Source organism: Carcharodon carcharias, chromosome 10 (assembly GCF_017639515.1).
Source record: "Carcharodon carcharias isolate sCarCar2 chromosome 10, sCarCar2.pri, whole genome shotgun sequence".
NCBI lineage: Eukaryota > Metazoa > Chordata > Chondrichthyes > Lamniformes > Lamnidae > Carcharodon > Carcharodon carcharias.
The window spans coordinates 168,871,694-168,896,849 of NC_054476.1; the positions used below are offsets into that span (position 1 = coordinate 168,871,694).

Genomic DNA, 25,156 nt, shown 5'->3' on the forward strand with positions numbered 1-25,156 from the left:
AAAGAAAAATACACATGAGAAATGTTAAAACAATTGATGGGCAACTGCAGCCCATTGGAATCTTTCAATCGTATTGAATATATTTAAAGAGTTCAATGTTATTTACATGCATTGTCATTATTGTGCAGTACAGCTTTGCTATTGCTCTCAGTGGTGTACTTCTGATCCCATGGATTGTGGTTACTGAGAGGGACCGTACTCTGTTTTAAAGTTACTCTCTCATCTCTCCATTCATCAGTGTTAACCTTAGCATGATGCCCCATACTTTTTGGGACAAATAATGGAACTGCACAGATGATTAAAGGGGGTTGCTGGTGAGCTGCTTTTACGCCAGAAACTGGTTCACCTTTGGCAGAGAAGTAGTTATCCACTTGTTGGGCCAGCTACAGATGGTTCTGCTTCCCTACTCCCCCATCCACCCATGAAAGCACACTCGTTGCTGCTTATTGGGTCGAATCTTTGGAGGAGTGCCAATCGCGGCCAGATTGCCACTCTGCTTCTATTTTCTTACCCAATGCTGGAGCTACATATTTCTCGTCTGGACTTTCGAACAGGTCCTCTTCAGAAGTGCAGTGTGTACCTGCCCTGGGAGTCATTTCTCAGAGTGCAGGATCGTTGAGGGAAGCAAAGCCACACCCACTTTCTATGGCACCAGCTGCCATATTCTGATAAGTCTTCACTCACTGACACACTGAAAAGCTTTGGGTCATTTAAATAGTTTTACAGGGCATTAGTGAATGAGTGTGAGCTGAATTATATATACTGACTTGCCATTTAATGTTCATAAATCGATTCACTTTGATTAAAAATACAAGTTCAATACAATGAATAAATCTGAGAGATGGACTACAGCGCTACTCTGTCTCAAGCTGTGGAGGCATCACATTGGAAAATATGAAATGCTTAGGACTTCAGCTCAGAGAATAAGGTCATGGGCAAGGAAGAATATAATTTTTTGATTTCCCCTTTTGCCTTGTCCATGTGCAGGATGGTGTTCTGTGAATGTTTTATCAATTATAGTCACAATGCACATATTCACGTTTTCCTCAGTTTTCTTTAAATGCCAGAGAATGAGGAGAGTGCGCAGGTGTCATTTTATTTCACTCCACAGGTACATCTGATAATAGATGAGTGCTAGCAGTTCAGGCTGTGAAATATTGCACTTTTCATTTTGAATGACACCAGCGCAGTGAGGGCAGGCAATCCCTCCACACCAGCAGCTGCTTTGCCGCAGTGCCAGGACTGCTGAGGTTTGCACTGCTGCTGTTGAATGTTCCATTTTTTTTTAAACAAAGCATTCACAAAAAAAAATTGTCTTTTTTTTTAAAAGGAAATATCTATTTTAAAAAAGGATTTTGTCATCAACCAGGTGATTTGGTGAATACACCAGAGTCTCGCACTCCCTCACAGCCAAGAAAGGAAGTCATGGTGGGCTACTCTCCCACACCTCCTAGTGGCTGGTTACAGGATAACTTTGACAATATTAGCACAGACTCAGAATTGTTACAGCGCAGCAGGAGGCCATTCGGCCCATCACATCTGCACCAGCTCTCTGAATGAGCGTTTCACTTAGTCTTATTTTCTTGACTTCTCCTCATAAACCTGCAGATTGTTCCTTTTCAAATAACCATCTAATTCCCTCCTGAATGCTTCAATAGAACCTGCCTCCACCACACTCTCAGGCACTGCATTCCAGACCCTGATCACGCACTGTGTGAAAAAATATTTTCTCATATTGCTTTTGCTTCTTTTGCCAATTACTTTAAATCTGTGCCCTCGTTCTTGATCCTTTCATGAGTGGGGCAAGTTTTTCCCCATTTACTCTACCCAGACTCCTCAAGATTTTGAATCAAATCTCCTTTCAGCCCTCTTTTCTCCAAGAAAAAGAGTCCCAACTTCTCCAATCTTACTTCATAACTGAAATTCCTCATCAATGAAACTATTTTTGCAAGCCTCTTCTGCACTCTCTCCAATGCTACACATCCTTCCTAAAATGCCTTCCTAAAGTGCCTTCCTAAAATGCACTACTCCAGCTGAGGTCTAACTAGTGTCTTACACAAGTTCAACATAACCTCCTTGCTCTTGTACTCTATGCCCCTAGTAATAAAGCCTAGGATACTGTATGCTTTATTAACTGCTCTCTCAACCTGTCCCTCCACCTTTAATGACTTATGTACATATGCATCCAGGTCCCTCTCCTCCTGCACCCCTTCTATCAATTTAGGGAGGAGAGGTTGAGGTTTGTTGTCATGAGATCTAAAGAGAAAGAATAAGTTAAGTAAAAGGAAAAAGCTTTGAAAATGTAATCTAGATTCTCCTTCCTAAAATAGGGATGCCAAACTCAATCATAATGTCCTACCATTCCCAAGGCTGAGATTAGTTAACTTAGAACAGACCATAGATCAAAGCTAAGACTTTCTTTGTCCATATGTGGCTCCTCTCCTCAGTGGATAAATTTGCAGAGCACCCTTATTTTTCAATGCAACAAATTATATTGAAAAATCTCTAAAATATCAATATTTGGATTCGGTTTATATCCAACATTTCTGTAGAACTAAATTATAGTCATAACTAGGTCACTTATAGATTATGACATCTCTAACTGAATGCATTAGATGAATATCATGTTGTATCTGAATGGGTGGAATCCTCTACCTGATGAATTTGAAGATATCGAAGCAATTACAGAAACAATTAAAATGTCACAACAGCCTTCTTAACACATCTTAAAGGAGCCTAACCACCTTCATTAACAGTTTATTTTATATTTATTTACGATGTAACCTAAGTTATCAGTGGAGCAGAAAGCAAAATGTCTCAGAACATGGACACAATGTGAAGTTCAAAAGTCGCACATCATGTGGAGCATGCGAGTAAAATAACGTGCAATGGTAGACGATGTCAGGGTATGGAAGCAAGATGAACCCCAGGGTGCAGAAACTCATAGATTTTGGGAGCAGCATGAAGTACAATGGTAGCATATCGAATGAGGTATGGCAATAGGATAAAGTCCAGTAAGTGTCATGTGACATATGATGTACAAGAAGTCTGTACATTAGATTGATTTCAAGTATAATCCACTGAAGAACAGATAACAGAAACAAAATGTTATTTCCTCCGATTGTACTATCAGTAAACACATTTGGTCAAATACTTTCTAAGTCTTCCTTTACAACCCCATAAGCTCAGGAGTGAGGCTTCAACCCATAGCCTTCCAACTCTGAGGCAAGAGTGCCACCACTGAGCTAACAACAAACAATTCCAACTATATTGTTAATAGTGCAGCCAGGCAAAAATTCCACATGCCAGCGTTACCGAAATGTGACCCCCATCCCAAATCCCAGGATGGGGCCATATAAATATTAGTGCCACAGACCCAGGGGCTTATAGAACGGCACTTAATCACAAAGGGATTGGTGTATAAGGGCTGGATTTTCATGACTTTTTAATCGCGCAAGATAAGGGTGCAGGTAGCAAGCCTGCATGCAGCACTCCTGATCTTGCCAGCTCCATTGTGGAAATGGGCATTTCAGAACCCCCCCAGAGTTCGGATGGAGTTGGGCCAGCTTCTAAAGGAGACATGGTTCACGCACCTCAGAGGAGTCATAAACCATGGGGGATCCCTAGTTTGGAGTTGGGAATCTTTTGATAGGTGAGTTCAAAAGTTGTTGACAACTTCACATTTCACAATATATTGCTGTATGATATGTTTTTAATGCAGTGATTAATGATAGGGATTTGTTCTTATAAGGTAAGCATTAATTTGATCGGCATTGTAAAAGTGGAAAAGTGTTCAGATGCATTTGAGTACATTATCCATTGCTAAGGTGCTCATAGTTATTGAACAGTATTGATATTCAGATTTGAATGTGTCAGTAGTCCCCTCTTATTTAATCTTTTCGTTGATTGACAGTGCTGACATCTGTTCCCCTGCTTCAAAGGTTGAACAGATGACTGAGCTCTTGCAGGGGTTGCTGAAACAGGCATTCAATAGCATCTCATCATGCATGCTTGGCTGAACTCTAAACCCTGATAATGGATTCAACTCAGCAGGGGTTGTTAACACAGCTGTCAAGGGGACTGTGAGTTTATTTATCTTGACAGTATTATGACCATAAAAAAGGATAAATTTTTTGAAGTGGTTTTTGAAAGACTTTATTTATTTTGACAGTTTCACAAGCATCTCAAAGACTTCCCAATGTTACCATAGGACTCGAGATTTGTACATACTTGATACTGGGTGATTGGGGATGGAGAAGACACGAGGGAATGGCAGCATGGAGAGTTAGAGAGGCATGGGAATGAGGGGAGTAGGGAAGGGTGAGGGTTAGGAGGCCTCCACTCATCTACTGAACTGGACCGATGTCTCAGGAAATCAAGGTGAGCCTCTTAACCACGCTGCCTCAGCATCCAAACACCTCTGTTTCCACCTCAGGCCTGCATCGAGAGGTGCTGGCCCCAAATCCAGCCCACTCCCACTGCCCCACAATGAAAACAGTGTGGGCGGGCAGTGCCCAGCAGGGAAATGGCCCAACTTATGATTCTCGCCTCAAAGGTGAAAATCCAGGCCTATGACGTGAAGAATTCTAAATGCAATTGCACAGGGCATTAGTGAAACCATGCCTGGAGTACTGTGTACAGTTCTGGTCTCCTTACCAAAAGAAGGATATTTTTGCCTTAGAGAATGCAAAGTAGGTTCATTAGACTGATTTCTTGGATGAGGGGAATGCCCTATGAGGAGAGATTGAGTTGATTAGGCCTATGTTCCCTAGAGTTTAGAAGAATGAGAAGTGGTCTAATTGACATATATAAAATTCTTAAGGGGCTGGGAAAGGTAGACAATGACAGGATGTTTCCCCTGGTTAGGAGTCTAGAACTAGGGGCTAGACAAAAAGGGATCAGCCATTTAGGACTGAGGCGAGGAGGAATTTCTTCACTCATGGGGGTTGTGAATCTTCGGAATCTCCTTCTCCAGGTATGTAGGAATGCTCAGTCACTGAGTACATTAAAGAAAGAGATGGATAGATTTTCAGATACTAAGGCCGTAAAGGGATATGGCAATAGTGTGGGAAGGTGGAGTTAATGTAGAAAATCATAAATGATTTTACTGACTGGCAGAGCAAGCTCAAAGGGCCAAATAGCTTATTACTGCTCCTATTCCTAATGGCACCTTGCTTCCCTGTTTTGAGGAAATGAGTTGGTTTGATCAAACATTACACTGGCCTCCTATCCCTCACTTACAGTTCCCATATTTAAACATCAAATTGATTATTCTACTTACTGCTGGCCATATTAATTGGTAAAATTTCCACGAGTCATGGAGCAGAAGGCAGTAAAAGCCACTGCTCCTCATCAGAAATCCTGGGTCAGTGATTGAGGGATAAAAATCCAACAGAAATCCAATTTCATCCCAATTTCCTGCTCTTATAATCCCAGTCCAGCAGATTTTGTTCCAGTGAGGAGTGAAATTTCTAGGCTTTGCTGCATAAACTGAAGCTCCAATGGTTGCGGTTGAAGGGTTTTTGTGGGTAAAATGGGCAAAAGATATTCCAGTTTAGCAGTGAAATGGCCAACACCCAATCTGCACAAGCATGGGTCCCACAGCGAAATCCTGGAGTGGTATTTTGTGCATTCCAGCTGCCTTCCTAATACAAGCATTAGCCCTCTTGCATGGGCAAATGAGAAAACCTAACACCTGTCGTGGACTCCTTTTAGACATTTGACTCCAATGAGCAAGAAAGACACCGTGGATTATCCTGCTCAGGAAACTTTAGAAGCCCTCAGTGGCTACCAGCCCAAAGTAGGTTTTGGACAAAAAAGTGCGTAATTTAAAAAATAACATTTGTGCCCATCCAGAAGAGCAACGGCACCAAATTTCCCCAATACCATCTTTGTTAGAGCTATCCAAAAGTAATCCCACTGCCCTCTACACTCGCCCCATGGCTTTACACTTCTGGCTGCTTCAAATGATTACCCAGTTTTCTCTTAGAAATGCCATAGTCTGCCTCAATTATTCCCTGTGGCAGGATATTTCATGCTCCAACATATTGCTGAATAAAAGAAAATGATTCTACCAACTTTCCTTACTCTCAGTGCCCATATGAATTTGATGACCCCTTGTAACTTCTGCCTAATCAGAGCAAATAATTTTTCCTGATTCATCCTGCCAAAACCCTGCATATTTTTAAAAACCTTTACTAAGTCTTGCCTTAACTTTCTCTGCTCCAGGAGAAATAATCCCGCAATATAAAACCTCACCTCATAACTATAAGTTCTTATCACCTGCATCATCCTGTTGAATCAAAGCTGTGTTGCTTTGATGGCCTTTCTACAACATGGCACCGAAAACTGCACTAAATACTCTATGGCATAACCATTGCCTTGTACATATGTTTCATTAAGCCTTCACTTTTCTATTCTATCCCCCTTACAAAATTCAAAATGTGCTTGAACCCCTAACTCAGATTAACCCCTTATCAAATGCCCTTGACATTTCCCATATCACTGATCTTTATGGTATCTGCAAGGAAGATTTTCTCTTTACTGCCATATTATGTGTCATTTATAGACTATGGCCTTACACCCCCAGGAATATAAATTATTCCTAAACTGAGTTAGCATCTCAGTGATGAAAGGATAGTGTCAGTTCACCAAATTTCCCCCTGTACCTGACTTTGATCAGTGAAAGTCTATACTAGTACAGTAATAACAGACTACAGTATATTAATGTTATTGTTTCACATGTCTGGAACTGTCAGAGGCAGCCCCTGCTTTCCATCATATGCTGTCCTAAGAACTATATGATGTCGTCAGTCAATGTAAACTGGAAAAAAAGATTCCATTTCCTAGCTTTGCCATCCATCATTTTCTCAAGCGAACACAAAACAAAAATAACATTGAGGTGATTCAGTCTGCAAAGGTTCCATGGAACACAAGTAGTTAAATTCTCAGATGGAATAAATCTTCAGGTCTTCTTTGTCAATGAACCAAGAATAAGTGCGTCACTTATGAGAAATCTCTTATTTAAATAATATATTGTTTACAGATATTCAGGACAAGGGTTTAAAATTTTCTGTGAATGTTAACAGATTTTTTTAATGTTATTCTTATTTGTCTTATTAAAATTAAATTCTGTAATAAGACAACAGAGGGTTTATTTTGGCTAAAGCACTGTATGTTATGCATAATTACACACTACAAAATTATCAATGAAATTTAAACTGTTGAAATAAATAGTTCTACACTGAGCTTTGTGTTAATAACAACCAGACCAATAACATTTTTGCTTTGTATCTTAGCAAACAAACATTGAATTTGAGCACAGCCCTTAGTGAAACAGTTAAGATTGCAGAGACCTTAACTGGCTGATCAAATACTACATTAGGAAAATATTATCCAGTTAGCAACTGGATTGCAGTAGACATAAAACAGGATGAAGACCTTAGTCATAGGTAACTGATACTCTGGATGAAACTTTCCTTTACCAGACAAGAAATTGAGGCGGTGATATATAAAACTGTGAATGTCATAAAAACCAGACAGGAACTTTATTTTTTTTTTTACAGTTAATAAATGGTCAACCTATAGCAAAGACCCTGCTGTCTCCATGGAAATCAAAGACACAGGTAGGGGCAATCTAAAAGAAAGCCTTGAAGATCCTTAGTTATCAGAAAACAAATAACTTGTTCAACTTATTTCTATCTCTCTTGCTTGTAATTGAATTGATGTTAGAAGTACAGAGATGCAGAATAGAGCCTCACAACTGACTAAATGGTTAAAATTTCAAACCAGACCTCTCTTGCACACTTTAATAACAGACATAACATCTTTGACATAGGAACGACTATGCAATATATCTGGATTTAATCTGATGCATGTTTGCCTTTCAGGTTAAAATAATTGGCAGTTATTTTGATGTGTGTGTGCAGTGCAGTTTTACAAATGAAAATAAATAATAATTGAATATGGTTACTTACAGAACTGCACAGCATAGTTATTTTCATCAGTCAAAGCTGCACATTAAATTCAGCAGACATTCCTACAAAGGCTCCATCACTACAAGATGTTACACAGTCAAGCAATACTGCTTAGCATTTACCATATCTTTTATAATCTTTTCTATAAAACCTACCTTTCAGTAACAAATTAAAATCTTTTGTCTTCTTGTATCCAAATATTTAGACAATCGTGTGCATGAGCACAGAATACAAACAGAATACAAATATCAGCTCAGTGTTTGAGGTTGGACGAATAGAATGAAAAGAAGGGAGGCATAGAAAGAGTAAGGCTCACCCTATCTCTGTGCGCACTGCCTTAATTGTTAACACAAAAAAAAACCGGCAACTAGATTCATCAATATTGCTGGCATACAGCAACCATCAGTATCCCTACTGCAAACCAAGGACAGGGGGAGCAAAGAAGCAGAGGTAGAGAATAAAGCCCCTGGGCTCTCAGACTACTCTCTCAGCGAGACAACAGCCAATCAGCTTAACAGCAGTTACACACTGGATTGCTTACAGAGGCATCAAGCTATAAGGGTAGGTAACTACTCAGCCCGCCGACTGTGTGGGTCTATTTTGTTCCAAGGTAATGAGAGCAGGACCAGTTTCACAATTCCATAAAGGCTTTACACTGTCTCAAAAGGTCAGTCTGTCAAACTAAATGAGCAAGTCTCCGTTTTCTTTCCAAGTCCTGTGATGTAAACACCAGCTTCAGAAAAAAACACTTCTGCAGCGAAGACCAACAATTCTTGGCAAAACAAAAAGCCTCCCTGGGACACAGCTAGTGATTAATTCATGCTACAAACAATAAATATTATAATAATGGCTATTGTTATTTTCAAGGTCACTGCAATGTGGTAGCGTGGGATAACAAAGTTTTTTTTCAGGATGTAGGAAAGGAGGGAAAATTGGGTTGCTGTACCACACTTGGAAAACATGAGATCTGCACCACACACCCAATCACCGCAAAACAATTAACACATTGCTCTTCTAATTTGCCTTATTCGTCTGCTTTTCTCTCACTCATTCACCATTCCCTCACTGTGTATGGGAATGTTTACATTTCCTCGCCCAATCACTTTTATACAAACGTGATGTGTGTATTAAATAGGTTCGGAGCAATTATTAAATGATGCAGTAATGAGTGATCATTGCTCTCCTTCAGTGAAGTGAAGGCGCGCCTCTCTGCCTGCACACAAGGTTGGAAATTGGGTCTTATGCAGCGACAGTTTGCATATTCTCAGTGCATTTTAGCAAGAAACTCAGTTCTTGCCTGAATCTGCACAAGACGCGAAAGACAGAGAGAACATGTAAGGGACCAACTGATTGGCGTGACAGCGGCTCCTTAGTTTATACTACGAAAGAATTTATTGAGTCATTAGCTCAGATGCTGTCTCAACACAAACAGAAAACTGAAATAAAAAACAGTAAATGCTGGAAAAACTCGGCCGGTCTGGCAGCGCCTGTGGAGAGGGAAACAGAATTAAAGCTTCGAGTCCATGTGACTTCTTCAATACAGACTCGAAACGTTAACTGTGTTTCTCTCTCCACAGACGCTGCCAGACCTGCTGAGTTTTATCAGCATTTTCTGTTTTTATTTCAGATTTCCAGCATCCGCAGTATTTTGCTTTAACACAAACAGAAAACTATTGATCCCAGGCAGACCGTTTGGCATCACCTGGAAAATGCACGGTTTAAGGTGACAAAGTGCTGTAGATCTCAACCATGTAAATAGTGCACACAGTCAAGCACAGAGGTGAGAATTCCGTCGAAAACTAGCTTGTTATCAGATATAAACGCAGCTGCCCTATCATACATTGGCTACCAGTCCAGCAAAACTTTGATTTTAAAATTCTCGTCCCTCCCCGGCCTTGGCCCTCCTTATCTCCGAAGCTCCTCCAGCCCTACAACCGCCCCCGAGAACTCTGCGCCCCTCCCAGGTTTTGGAATCTTGCGGCGCATCCCCCATTTTCCTGGCTTCTCCTCGGGCCGCAATGCCTTTCGCTGTCTGGTTTCTCAGCTTTGAAATCCCCCCCTGCCTGAACCTCTCCGCCTCTCGCTGATCCTTTAAGACACTCATTGGAACCTCCGTGACCAAGCGCCGATCCCAATATTTCCTTGTGCAGCTCGATGTCAAAGTTGTTTTGAGGACACGGCTGTGAAGCACCTTGGGATGCTTAACCAGGTTAAAGGCATCATGTCAATGCAAGTTGTTGTTGTACAGTGCACCATCGCTGTTTACCGTTACTTTTTATGCTACGACCAAAATCCATACCCCTTAATGCAGGACCCCCTCTCGCAAATAAATGGCAAGGTGCATTTTATCTATCGTGGTAGAGCATCAGTGAGTTTGAGCAGTAACATGAGTGGTAATCGGACGGCAAACTTCGATTAAAACTAGACAGGCAACTCCCAGGAGACGGGTGTGATGGAGTGCAACTTACTTCTATATTTATACCTTCAGTCTCAAGTGACACCTCAGGCTTATTGCGGCTGACCAGTGCCCTGGAAGTCTCATACCTAGGACTTCCCAATTATTGGCAACTCTGCTACTGACTGAAAGGATTTGGCAAAAAAATGGAAATCAGCTTTGACGCAGTCAGCTGCAAAATATTTCCTCTGCTCGCCGAGATTGTTCAAGAGATGTTTTTTTTTCTTCTTTTATTTATCAGTCCATCACAACTCGCACAATTTCACCGCACATCCAACAACTTTACTACCAAAAGCCTGAAGTTGGAAACGGAGTGATTGAAAACACAAGTTACCTCCCCCCACCCTCCCCACCAAGTCAGACGAGGGTGACTGCGGGCTGATTATTACATCCAACCTGACTCGGACCGATCCGCTTCCAGCGGGAACGTCTCCTCTGGATGGTCTCGCTCCCGGCGGCGCTAATCTCAATGGGGTTTCTTTTTTTAGTCTGATTTCATACTTCAGCAGCATGGGAACTTCTCTGGCGCTCAATCCCCCTGAGCCACTCGATTGGCGGGCTCGGCTGGTCTCTGGAGTGCGTGCTAACATGTTCTGAGAATTGTCAGCTCGTTTCCGAAGCAAATTTAAACACATCTTATAACATATACTTACTAGTCTCCCTCGAGGTGCCTCTGTGATTCATTTAAAAAGCACCTTCTCAGTTACTGATACCGTTCATCGCCTCTCTTGATGAAACCGCATATTAATATCTCGATACACCCGAGTCATTCATCTTTCCACCTTCTCTATGTCTTTTGTTTCTTCAACCGCCTCCCCAGATCGATCAGTGGGTCTATCACTGTCACCAACTGCACCAGCAGCAGGGGTATGAGAAACGATCCCCACCCAAGGATGAACATCGACCTTCAAATCCCAATTACAAATTTTAGACCAGGAGGTTCAGAATTCGGATTGTTAACACGGCCCCTGGTTAAGTCTGCGTGTTGCTAAAGTTGATCACAGTCTTTAGTGGACAGATCAATATCACCGCGAGATGCAGTCAGGCAATACTCGGAGAGAGTTCAAAACCAAATTTGGCAACATTTTTGTACAAATCAGCCTTCACGTTATCCATTACGTTCCAACTGTAAGCACGATCATGTTGGTGGATATTGGTTAATTCATGAACACCAACTTGAATAGATTTAAGTGGAATAAAACAAAAGATACTAGACTGGGCAGATCATATCCCTATAAGGGTATTGTTTCTCATGGTTATGCAATATTTCCCTGCACCTCCACACGCAGGTCGGATATGCACACAGCCTTTTTCCCCCACAGTACAGGTAATAACATGCTCCATCATGCTAAATCCATATCAAGAGCTATCGCATTCCATGGGGGACAGATAAAAGTCCGTCCATGCCTTTTACAACCACGGAGCTCGGTTCCCATCAGTCTACCACCAAGGTTTGCAAGGTAAGTGTGGTGTTGACTCCCGGTGCATGCATGTTCCCTTTGTTACTACTCCGATGTTCTCTAAATAGTATAGCAGGGTGGGGACCACGGGAAAGTACAAGATCACGCCCAACATGGTCAAGTTAGAAGCTGACTTACACTCCTGTTTCCTGAACCCGCGTGTAGAAATGTTACTGAGATATCTCACGGTGGCATTCAGAGGCGATTCGCTATCCGCGAGGGAACTTTCCTCTCCTCAATCAATCCTCACTTTTCATGTGCTTGCTCTACCACCCAGTATCCCGACAACATGCACACGTCATTTAGAGCTGTCTCAGTGGAGGCCCTCCGGTCTTCCCTAATTGGGACATTAATTGTTGCTGCATGGTCCGATTAAGGGACACTCTTGTAAATGTATGGTCATTACTTGATGCTCACTAATTTCCTGATCCTGGTTGCTAGTCATATCCTGTAATATCCCTTTAAATTATGACCTTGTGTCTTCCATTTTCTTATTCACTGCTGCTGAATCCATGGGACGTCCGATATTAACACCGTGACCGCGTCATTGATCAGCCCACGCCTTTTACGCCAGGACTTATCTCCCTTTGAGTACACCGGAGCCTCAGTATGGGCCCCGTAACTATCACCATTCCAGGCCCAAAATTGATCCACCGCTCCCCTTCCATCAGCTGCTGAGTTTCCCTTTTGCACATCTGTGGCAGGCACAGATCAGGGCGGTTCAATGGGGCAGGGACTATCTCATGATGGACATTCGTAATACAGCACCAGGCCAAGGGGGACAGTGGCCAAGCTAGTCACTGGTCCTCCAGTTAAGTTGGGACATGATTGAAACTTCGGACCTGCTTCCCTGGGAAGTGGTTGTTGGGATTGGGTTCAGATATTTAATCCTGCCGGGTTAACAATCACACTAGGTCCATCTGCAGAAATCTTCTCACATAGACCCTTTGGACCTCAGCACAGAAATTCCCCCCCGAAGAACGCTTGTCCGTTTTCCCTCAACAGGTTGATCCTGTTGTGTTGTAAGTTTTGGGCTGGTTGGTTACTTGTGTCTTTCTGCATCCAAGCTTCATTTGCCCCAAACCTGGTGCCCCTTGGACATTGCTAGACCCAATGCATGTAATGATCCATTGAAGCCTGGGTCATAGGCCGGTGTGGTGTCATTATTCTCTCTACCAGAGGCCCATAAGGTGCCTATTCTCCATCCACCATCTTCATTGACAATGGGATTTTTCTCGAGGGTTCCCTTTCTTCCACCCTTTTGAGAAATATCACTTGGTCCAATACCAGAACCATAACCATCACTTTCCATCACTGTCATGGCTCCACCATGGATCAGGAGTCCTGGTGCCCATGGCCATCCTTCCACTCCATCAGGAGGTTCTGTAAGACATTACATAAAACTGGCTCTGTGCCAGTTTTGAATTATCTCCAGCTTGTATTTTTCCCACTTTTCTTCACCAAGGCAAGAAAAAGTGGGGAGGGGGTGCACAAAGTTACGTCCAATACCATTGGCAAGTGTTTGTCTGAGGGGTGGACTTGGTGAACACACGTGTCACCTGTTTCAGGGCCTCCCCTGATGCCTGACCAGAGAGATACATACAGAGGTTCTTGCTGCTCATGAAATATGGAAGGGCCTCAGTGGTCTCGTCCTCTGATTCTTTCTCCCTCATCATCATCCCAATATACAGGCTGATACACTAGTGACAGGATGGTTTCCTGTCCTTTAGCGGAGTAGCCTACATGATCTGCCCAGTGAAGTGGGGCCCCTGGTCATGATCCACTTCCTTCAGCAGTCCCCCTTCTGGTGACTACTTCCTTCACCAGCATCTCTCCTGTGACCAAGGCAGTGATATGATTTCAAAGGGAAAGCCTCTATACACTTAGAAAAAACATCAACCAGCACCAGGCAATACTTTTTTACCCTGCTGGTCATGGGCAATGGTCCAATGAAATCAGTTTGGACACACCGCCATGATCCTTCCCTCCCGCCACCTGGTTTGACCCATGGTGGCTTTCTATTTATGAAGATCAGGATTGTTGGCAGTACATACCAACCAGTTTGTGAAATAGTCAATCACGTCCTCTCTCAAATGAGGCCACCAGCCAACTTTCCTTCCATTAGCATCACCCTGGATGCCCAGTCCTTGGATCCCCCTGTGCCAATTGCATGAATTCCTTTCTACATCTTTCTGGCACTATCCATATATCCCCTTTAAACAACATTCCCTCTTTCACTGTCACATCAGCTATTCCAAAGGGACCCTGAATTGAAGTTCCTTCTTGTTTAGCTTTCGGGACTGATTGCAACACTCGGTCTTTGGCCTGTACTTCCTTAACATCAGGTGGTAAGGGAACCCCTCTTGTCAGTTCCCTTTTCTGATCAGCCACCACCCTCATTCCTGACTGGAAATGATCCCAAAGGATGCGTTCTACCACTCCCAATTTGGCTAATTAATCGGCCCTCTTGTTACCTTCCCAGCGAGGCTCTGTTTTGGAGCAGGCTTTTGCTTTGTGTATATAGCACTGATTCTGTTTTCACCTTGTAGCTTCAAGGATTGCATTTAGCAATGACATTGTGGTCAAGGGTCATCCATCTGCTGACTTAAACCACTTACGCTCCCAAATTGCCAAATACTCAGTATATGAACTGCAGGTAAATACAGAACTGGAGCATATAAGGTGGAGGGAACTTGATGGCATGAATCACCACATACACTATTGCTACCAGTTCAGCCTGTTAGGCACTCAAGGAAATTTCAAAGCCAACTCCACCCCTGCCTTGGGATCATAGATTCCACTCTGTCTGCCTTTTTCTCTCAACCACCAAACTGGAGCCATCCACGTATATGTTCCTCCTGTCTGGGGGACATCTGCTCTTTGGTCCCATATCTGTTTCCCAAGCTTCCTCAACTGAATATCCATGGGCTTCCCTTGGTAGGAGCTCCCCTCACCATACTGACTGTCAATTGAGGCTCCTCCCACCTCTGTACCCTGATATGCTCGCTGTCAAGGAGGAGAGTCCACAAAGATTCTTTGGCTGCAAACTATGCCATTCTTTAACTGCCCATCTATTAGCAGGCTAATGAGAGCATCATGGATCAACAAAGTCACATTCCCCACCCCACCCCACCCCGCACCGCACCCACCCACCCACCCCCCCCCCCCCACCCCCCCGCCCCCACCTCACCCCAATGCAAGTCGCCGTGAACACATAGAAATACTTTACTGCTGAAAGATTGCCATGAGATGTCGCTCACATGCAGAGTACCCATTTCCACATCTGTGAGGACCCTGGGCTATTCACATCCTGCAATAATACTGCACTTGGGTTTTCATCCATACCTGCTTGCCGTTTCCAAGTAAAATTTCTTCACAGCATCTACAGTTCGCAGAATCACAGGATCTTTCGGCCCATCCAGTCTGCACCAACATGTGAGAAATACCTGACCTACCTACCTAATCCCATTTACCAACACTTGGCCCATAGCCTTGAATGTTATGATGTGCCAAGTGCTCATCCAGGTACTTTTTAAAGGATGTGAGGCAACCCGCCTCCACCACCCTCCCAGGCAGCGCATTCCAGACCGTCACCACCCTCTGGGTAAAAAGGTTTTTCCTCACATCCCCCCTAAACCTCCTGCCCCTCACCTTGAACTTATGCCCCCTTGTGACTGACCCTTCAACTAAGGGGAACAGTTGCTCCCTATCCACCCTGTCCATGCCCCTCATAATCTTATACACCTCGATCAGGTCACCCCTCAGTCTTCTCTGCTCCAATGAAAACAACCCAAGTCTATCCAACCTCACTTCATAACTTAAATGTTTCATCCCAGGCAACATCCTGGTGAATCTCCTCTGCACCCCCTCCAGTGCAATCACATCCTTCCTATAATGTGGCAACCAGAACTGCACACAGTACTCCAGCTGTGGTCTCACCAAAGTTCTATACGACTCCAACATGACCTCCCTACTTTTGTAATCTATGCCTCGATTGATAAAGACAAGTGTCCCATATGCCATTTTCACCACCCCACTAACATGCCCCTCTGCCTTCAGAGATCTATGGACACAAACACCAAGGTCCTTTTGTTCCTCACAACTTCCGAGTGCCATGCCGTTCATTGAATACTAGCTTGTCAAAATTACTCCTTCCAAAGTGTACCACCTCACACTTTTCAGGGTTAAATTCCATCTGCCACTTATCTGCCCATTTGACCATCCCGTCTATATCTTCCTGTAGCCCAAGACACTCAACCTCTCTGTTAACCACCCGGCCAATCTTTGTGTCATCTGCAAACTTACTAATCCTACCCCCCACATAGTCACCTATGTAATTTATATAAATGACGAATAATAGGGGACCCAGCACAGATCCCTGTGGTACGCCACTGGACACTGGCTTCCAGTCACTAAAGCATCCTTCTGTCATCACCCTCTGCCTCCTACAACGAAGCCAATTTTGAATCCACTTTATCAAATTACCCTGTATCCCATGTGCATTTGCCTTTTTTATAAGTTTCCCATGTTGGACCTTGTCAAAGGCTTTGCTGAAATCCATATAAACTGCATCAACTGCACTACCCACATCTACACACCTGGTCACCTCAAAAAATTCAATCAAATTTGTTAGGCATGACCTCCCTCTGACAAAGCCATGCTGACTATCCCTGATCAAACCTTGCCTCTCCAAGTAGAGATAAATACTCTCCTTCAGAAATTTATCCAATAGTTTCCCTACCACTGGCGTGAGACTCACTGGTCTGTAGTTCCCTGGCTTATCTCTACAACCCTTCTTAAATAGCGGAACCACACTAGCTGTTCTCCAGCCCTCTGGCACCTCCCCCATAGCCAGAGAGGAATTAAAAATTTGGGTCAGAGCCTCTGTGATTTCCTCCCTTAGCAGTCTGGGACACAAATCATCTGGACCTGGAAATTTGGCCACTTTTAAGCTTGCCAACACCTCCAATACCTTATTACTCCCTATATCAGTTTGCTTAAGAACCTCGCAGTCTCTCTCCCCAAGTTCAATACCTTCATCCTTATTCTCTGGCTCCACCCATAGATTGCCCCCTTGGTCCATCATGGGCCCTACTCTTTCCCTGGTTATCCTCTTCCCATTGATATACTTATAGAATATCTTGGGATTTTCCCTACTTTTACCAGCCAGAGCTTTCTCATATCCTCTCTTTGCTCTGCTAATTGCTTACTTAAGCTCCACCCTGCACTGTCTGTACTCCACTAATGCCTCTGCTGATTTGCTTCCCTTGTACCTGATAAAAGCCTCTCTTTTCCTTCTCATTGTATCCTGAATATCTCTGGTTATCCATGGTTCTCTGGGCTTGTTACTCCTTCCTATCGCCCTAGAGGGAACATGTTGAGCCTGTACCCTCCCCATATCCTTTTTGAACGCACCCCACTGCTCCTCTGTAGATTTCCCCACAAGTAACTGTTCCCAGTCTACCTTGGCCAGATCCTGCCTTATTTTACTAAAATCCACTCTCCCCCAATCCAAAACATTTTTTTGCAACTTGTCTATTTCTTTGTCCATAACAAGCTTAAACTGTACCACGTTGTGGTCACTATCACTAAAATGCTCCCCCAGCACCACCTCAGCCACCTGTCCAGCTTCATTCCCCAGAATTAGGTCCAGCAATGCACCGTCCCTTGTTGGACCCTCTACATATTGACCTAAAAAGTTGTCCTGTACACAGTTCAAGAAATCCACTCCATCCAAGTCCTTAACACTATGTCTATCCCAATTAATGTTGGGAAAGTTGAAATCACCTAATATAATAACCCTATTGTTATTGTTTTTACACACCTCCACAAATTGTGCACATATTTGCTCCTCAATTTCCCGCTGACTATCTGGGGGTCTATAATAAACACCTAATAATGTGGCTGCCCCTTTTTTATTCCTAAGCTCTACCCACAAAACTTCATTCAATGCCCCCTCCAAGATATCATCTCTCCTTTACTGCAGTAACTGACTCCTTAACTAATAATGCAACACCTCCTCCTCTTTTACCCCCCTCCCCTGTCTCACCTGAAGATTCTATATTCCGGAATGTTGAGCTGCCAATCCTGCCCTTCCCTTAACCACGTCTCAGTGATGGCTACTATATCACAATTCCACGTGTCAATCCTCACCCTTAACTCATCTGTTTTACCTGTAATACTCCTGGCATTGAAGTAGAGGCCATCCAGCCTTGCCTTACTCCCTTGAAACTTAATGCAGCTGTACTCCCTCTGACTTGATTGTTTTACAGTATTATGATTTGTCCCTATTCTGCTAACATTCTGTGTCCCCTCCCCCTGCCGAATTAGTTTAAACTCCTCCCAACAGCACTAGCAAACCCGCCTGCAAGGATGTTAGTCCCACTCTGGTTAAGATATAGGCCGTCCCAAAATGGGTGCAGTCTGGAGATCTCTTTCAGTTTAACAAAGGCTCCTTCACACTCCCATCCCAGTTCCAATTTTCCCATTTCCAGGAAACAGAGAAGAGGAGTTGCTAAAGCAGCAGGGTCCTCTATAAATTCCCTACAGTACCCAGTCAGACCCAAAAATGAGCATAAAGAGGATAGGGAGTTAGGACACAGTAATTCCTGGACTGCTTTGTGTTTTGCTTCATTTATCAATCTCTTCCCAGGTCTGATTACCAAGCCCAGAAATTACACCTCCTCTGTCCCATTTGGGCCTTTCCTGGATTTGTTTAGTCCAGCCCCCTTCAACAACCGTAACAATTCATGCGAAAGATCACAGTGCCGGCCTCTGGTTTCTGTCAACGGCAATAAGTCATCTGCATATTGGATGAGCTAATCAGATTGGCATTGATGACAAATGGAGGGGTTGTTAAGAAAGCTCTGGAGAAAATGCATCCACAGACACTGCTATTCCTTAAAGATAAATGTGAACTGACATTGGTCCTCCCTCTGAACTGGTATGGACCAGAACCTGTTTGCAAAATCCAGCACCATGAAAAAATGTGATCAAATGTACCACTGCTGTGACAGCGGGTGCACAGGCAAGAGTATTTCTATTCAATATGCTGCAGTTAATGGTCATTTTCTATAAGCCATCTGGTTTGTTCACTGGCCGGATAGGAGAAGTCACTTGAGTCGCTATGGGTCGCAAGAATGCACCAGGAATGTTACCACCCTCTCTAGATCCCTCTCAGCTTCCTATAGGTACATGTACATGTTAGGAAATAGAGAGAGTTTAAGTAAGTTATTTTTGTATGCATGTTAGAAATGAGTTTTAGCTTTAAAGTTTAAGTGTGATTTGTATTTCTGTATCTGCATGTTAAGAAAGGTGAAACAGAGTTTTAGGTTCACTTTAAAAAGGTGCTTGCACTTCTAATGAGGAGTTTTATGACCCCTAAAGAGAAGGTAAACATAAAAGTTAGAAGGATTGGGCTGTTATCTATCAACAAGGGCCCAAAGAGGCAGGACCCTCCCACGAAGACACAACAGACGAAGAGAAATATGAGTTGTTTTGGAAGCCGAGTGTAGCTGGTTTGAAAGCTGCTGCCAGAAGAGGCTGGAGCAAAGGGGACAGATAGTCACTCCCAAGCTAAAGAAAAACCCCAAAAATCCAGGGGAGTGGAAAACAGGAAAGTCCAACGAAGGCCTTCTAGACAAAGGAAGGACAGGAGCCTGGGAAAAGGTCCTGTTAAGTGAAGTTAAGAGTGAGGGGCAGAGGGAAAGGCTCCATGCCTCAGATTTAAAGAGACAAAAGCTGCAGAAAGCAGATTTAAAGCAAGAACAGCTCGCAAGAGGCAAGAAGGTCCAAAGAGACAACTGAAGGTCTGTAACTCTTTGCTATGGGCATGTGAAGCAGTGGTGTGCTGTTGACAGCTGAGTCAGGGAGACAGAGTGTGCGGAAGACAGCTTGAATGCATGTGGTGACCCAGGGAAGAGGAACATCAGAAGGAGAGTTTGAAACCCTGGTGGTGAACCCTTGCAGAAGACGTCTGAGAGAAAGCGATGATTTGGGAGAAGATTCCAAGGTGAGGTCTTAGAGAGTGGAGATTGGAAACCCTCATGGGAAGGACTGAATTCAATGAGACTGGTTGGTTCATGGTGAGAAAAGCATCTGGGGGGAGTTGAGGAGAGATCCATGGCATCTGGTTGTCTGGTTGAGGTGGCATCTGTCACTTGATTTCAGAGTGTGGTGTGTCTGACCATAGGGTGCCATAGGTTTACATGGGCTGTATATTTATTGTGGGCATTAGAGTATAAGATAGCTTTTGTAACTGGTGTTAGCCTTACAATCTATATACATCTGTAAAGTTACAGTTGAGGGTGAAGGAGCATTGTAATATAGTTCATCTTTTCTTGTTGACTAAATGTCTTATTCTTTTGTTAAAAGTTCATCAGCTGACCACTGTGCCTCTGTTCAGTACTCTCCACATATCTAAACAAACAAATAAAAGTTAAGATCTATCCAGCTGGGTTCCACTCTGGGATCAGGCTTATCCAGGGCTAACATCAGCTGGGGTCATCACAAAGCGGGGGCTTTATCCCGATTTGAAATGCATACAGCGGGTGATTGAATGCGGAATAATAATTGGTCTGGGACTGGAAATCCTTGACATTAGTGGGATTTGTGAATCCTTTTAACAAGTACGTGGAGGTAAAGAGGTACTGGACATAGGAATTGGAGTTGCTGTGAGGTATATTATACAGGTTGGAATTTAAAATAGCATTGAAGGTTGCTAAGATTTATTTTACAGATGGAAACTGTAACTCTGACTGCTTTACAGAAATTAACCAAGAGTAAGCCAATGGAATTGACAGATAAGTTGGAGTTAAAATTACTCAAAGGGGATGAGGGAAGCAGACCTAGTTGAGAAAATAGCACAGCATTTAAAACTGGGAGGGATATTAAGAGACCACACTTTCCAGGGAGTGAGTTGCAGCTGGAAGTAGTGAGACTTGAGTTACAAATGAAGAAGCTTGAACTTGAACAAACAATGAAACTGAAAAACATTGGATTAGAGGCAAAGGAAAAAGAAAGGGAAAGAGGACATTTCAAAATGAGCAAGCAGAAAGGCAGGAGAATGAAATGATGCTGGAACTGGAATTCCAGGCAAGAGAGAGGATAAAGAAAGAGAGGCAAGGGAAAGAGAGAAAGGGAATACCAGCTTAAAAGGCTGGAAGTCAAAAAAGAGATCTCAGATTCTGCGGAAAGTTCCGATGAGGAAAAACCCTTCAACCTAAAACCTCGTGGGGAGGCGTTTAAGTTTGTGTAAGCTCTCTCAAAGTTTGAGGAAAGAGATGTCGAGGCCTTCTTTATTTCATTTGAAAAGGTAGCCAGGCAAATGTTGTGGCAAAAAGAAATCTGGACATTACTTTTACAGAGTAGGTTGGTAGGTAGAGCTCGTGAGGTTTATGCTTCACTTTCAGAAGAGGTACTGGTGGATTATGATGCAGTAAAAAAACGTTATTCTGAGTGCATATGAGTTAGTCCCTGAGGCATACAGACAGAAATTTCAGGATATAAGGAAACAGCCTGGGCAGACCTATACTGAATTTGAATGGGTAAAGCAAAGTAATTTTGACCATTGGATAAGGGCATTAAAGGTAGAGACAACATATGAAGCTTTTAGGGAAATAGTTCTCTTGGAAGAATTTAAAGATACACTTCCTCTTGCAGCCAGAACCCATGTTGAAGACCAGGAGGTTAAGACAGCAGAGATGGCTGACGATTATGAACTAGTCCATAGATCTAAACCCTTTTCCATCATCCCCATAAACCCGAGAAAGAAGGTGAAAGGAAGGCAAGTAGTCAGGGAAGAGAAGGGACAGTTGGGAATTCTCAGGAAATTTCTCCTCAGATCAGAAAGGAAGGTGCTGAGGGTGGAAGTGACATTCAAAAGCCTAAGTGTTTTCATTGTAACAAGGTAGGACATGTTAGGGCAGATTGCTGGAAATTAAATGATAGACCTATTGCAGTAATAGGAACACCTAAGGGATCCTCAGGAAAGATTGTGTCAGAAAAGGAAATGGTTGTTAAAACTGTAGCAGTGGTACAGGTGAAACTTGTTCCCTCAGGGCATACAGGAAAGGGGAATATGGTTCAGGATAGTACAGAGAGTTCTTTTTTGATTACCGATGAAGGAGGTCAGGCTAACAGAGGGCCTGGATGCTTTGTGTCAAAGGGAGAAGTGTTCCCTTACTCCTCCAACAAAATAATTAAGCAGATTAAAATTTTGAGAGATACAGGGGAAGATCAATCATTGATGGTGGCTGATGATACAATTTGTGCTTTGGGTAGTTTTATGAAATAAAAAATATTAATAAGGGATATTAATGGAATTTATAAAGCTGTTTCTTTGTGTGAAGTTAACTTACAAAGTCACTTGTAAATGGAACTGCTACGGTGGGAATTATCCCCAGATCACCTATTGTAGAGTGGATTTTATTCTGGGTAATGATTTAGCTGGTGGAGACAGTAATGTGGTAACAACTGTATTGCAGCAGGCAGTTGATCATGTTGAACTTAACAAACTTCAAGAAGCTACTGCGGCCAAAAATGAAATACTTATCCCAGATAACAAGCAATTGAAGGAAAACCTGATTAATGTGGAAAACCAACTGTCATGTTTAAAAGAGGAATTTGCTAATGAAAGAAGAAAATTGGTGAGATCAATTTAGAATCAGTCACGGAAAGTAGAACACTTGACTGAGGACTTGAAATGTCTAAATGTTAAACTTGTAGAAGCAAATTTAACAAAGGTCAAATCTTCAGTTAAAGCTTGGTGAACTTCAAACATCAATAGTTGCTATGAAATATCAGGGAAAATTCCTTGAACAAGAAAAGGATAATTGGTAAATCAGAATAATTGGTTGAATGCAGAATTAAAAACCAAAACTAACAAACTGTTAGAACTTTGTCGGGAAAGGAGCAATGAGATTCTCGAATGTCGAAGCAAACTGGACAAAAGGGAAAAGATGTGTGATATGGTGTCCCAAGCTTCCAAAGTTGCTCCTGTGAATAAAAACTCTTTGCCAAATTGCAGTCCAGTTGAGCAGAGAACTGGCGTAAAATTACTGATGTGTCAACCTCAGTAATGGGCAACATGAAAACAACTAAAGTGCCTGTAAAATCAGAAATCAAGAATTGCCAACAAAAAGGACTGAAATCAAAAATGGTCTGGAAAAGTCAATGACCATAGACACAGATTTACAAGTGCTTGCTGGTGCTAATATACAAAATACAGCAGTTGGAATCCAGGTAAGTGGACGTTTGCAAACCTGGAATGGAGTGGAATGATATAGTTCACGGGTTATGTAAAAGAATTGAAGGGTTGGAATGAAGTATGAAGCTCCACAGGAAGAATATAATTGGCACTGCTTCAAAAAGAAGGATAAGGTCTGTTTGAAATTGGATCTGGAAAAACAATAAAAAAAAATTAAAGATCGAACCAAGCAGGAATATGAAACTCTTTTGTATTAACATAAGAAACATCTCAATAACATCCTTGAAATGGCAAAAAGAGATTTTGACCATAGAAGAATTGAGATGTTAATGCACAAAAATGCCATTTTGACTTTGCTAAATTGAAATGAGAACTTATTACATTTGGGTTCAGAAAATGAGCTTGAGGGTGAAATTACACCTACAACGAATGAAAAGGACAATTGGGCTGTAGACTTAAATGAAATATTTTTTTGCTGAGTTAAAGACTGGGAAAACGAGGAAAAAGAAACATAAAAATTGAGTTATGATAATGCAATGTTGTACAAATCCTGCACATCTTATTACATTTATTGCCTTTGTTTGATTACGTTTTTGTGATTGTACAATATAACGTGTGATAGTGAAACAAAATGGAAAATGTATTTGTATAATAGATAATAAGCTATTGCTAGAGGTTTATGATGTTAAGTTTGTGTGAGGAGGATGGAAGTCCATTGTAAAGAAACCTTCACTGTGTAAGCTTTCTTTCCTCCAAAGGGAGAGATATTAGGGAATAGAGATAGTTTAAGTAAGTCATATTTGTATTTGTGGATGTTAGGAATGAGTTTTAGCTTTAAAGTTTGGTTTGTATTTCTGTACCTATGTGTTAAGAAAGGTCAAATAGAGTTTTAGTTTCACCTTAAAGAGGTGCTTGCATTTCTAATGAGGAGTTTTACAATCCCCAAAGAAAAGGTAAACATTCAAGGGTGGAATGATTGGACTGTTGCCTAGCAACAGGTGCCCTGAGAGGCAGGTACCTCCCACAGAGATACACAGAGAAGACAAACAGTAGTTGTTTTGGAAGCTGTTTGAGTACATTTGGTTCTGAAAGTTGCTGCCAGGAGAGGCTGGAGAAAAGGGGTCAGATAGCCAGTCCAAACTAAAGAAAAACTCCAAAAATCCAGGGGACTGGAAGAGGGGAAAGTCCAAAGAAGACCTTCCAGTCAAAGGAAGGACAGGAATCTGGGATAAGGTCCTGTTAAGTGAAGTTAAGAGTGAGGGGCAGAGGGAAAGGCTCCATGCCTCAGATTTAAAGAGACAAAAGCTGCAGAAAGCAGATTTAAAGCAAGAACAGCTCGCAAGAGGCAAGAAGGTCCAAAGAGACAACTGAAGGTCTGTAACTCTTTGCCATGGGCATGTGAAGCAGTGGTGTGCTGTTGACAGCTGAGTCGGGGAGACAGTGTGTGTGCAAGACAGCTTGAATTCATGTGGTGACCCAGGGAAGAGGAACATCAGAAGGAGAGTTTGAAACCCTGGTGGTGAACCCTTGTAGAAGGTGTCTGAGAGAAAGCGTCGGTTTGGGAGAAGATTCCAAGGTGAGGTCTTGGAGAGTGGAAATTGGAAACCCTCATGTGAAGGACTGGATTCAGTGAGACTGGTCGGTTCACGGTGAGAAAAGCGTCTGGGGGGAGTTGAGGAGAGATCCATAGCATCTGGTTGAGGTGGCATCTGTCACTTGGTTTCAGAGTGTGGTGTGTCTGACTATAGGGTGCTATAGGTTTAAATGGACTGTGTACTTACTGTGCACATTAGAGTATAAGACACGTTTTGTAACTTGAATTATCCTTACACATCTATATACATCTGTAAAGTATAGATGTGTGTGAAGGAGTATTGTAATATAGTTTATCTTGTCTTGTTCAATAAATGTCTTATTCTTTTGCTAAAAGTTCATCAGCTAGCCCCTGTGCCTCTGTTCAGTCACCCCTCTCCATGTATCTAAACAAACAAATAAAAGTTAGGATCTATCAAGCTGGGTTCCACTCTGGGATCAGGCTTGTTCAGGGGTAACCTCAGCT

General features: G+C 42.6%; 1 protein-coding gene across 1 annotated transcript in view; it reads right to left on the reverse strand.

The window, feature by feature from the left end:
* The window catches only part of LOC121282919 (membrane-associated phosphatidylinositol transfer protein 3-like), a 244,590-nt gene extending 233,710 nt beyond the window's left edge, over positions 1-10,880 (reverse strand). The window contains exon 1 of the mRNA XM_041196731.1: positions 10,828-10,880. The gene's annotated coding sequence lies outside the window, so the exon portion shown is untranslated. The remainder of the gene's footprint in view (positions 1-10,827) is intronic.
* Between the last annotated feature and the right edge of the window lie 14,276 nt (positions 10,881-25,156).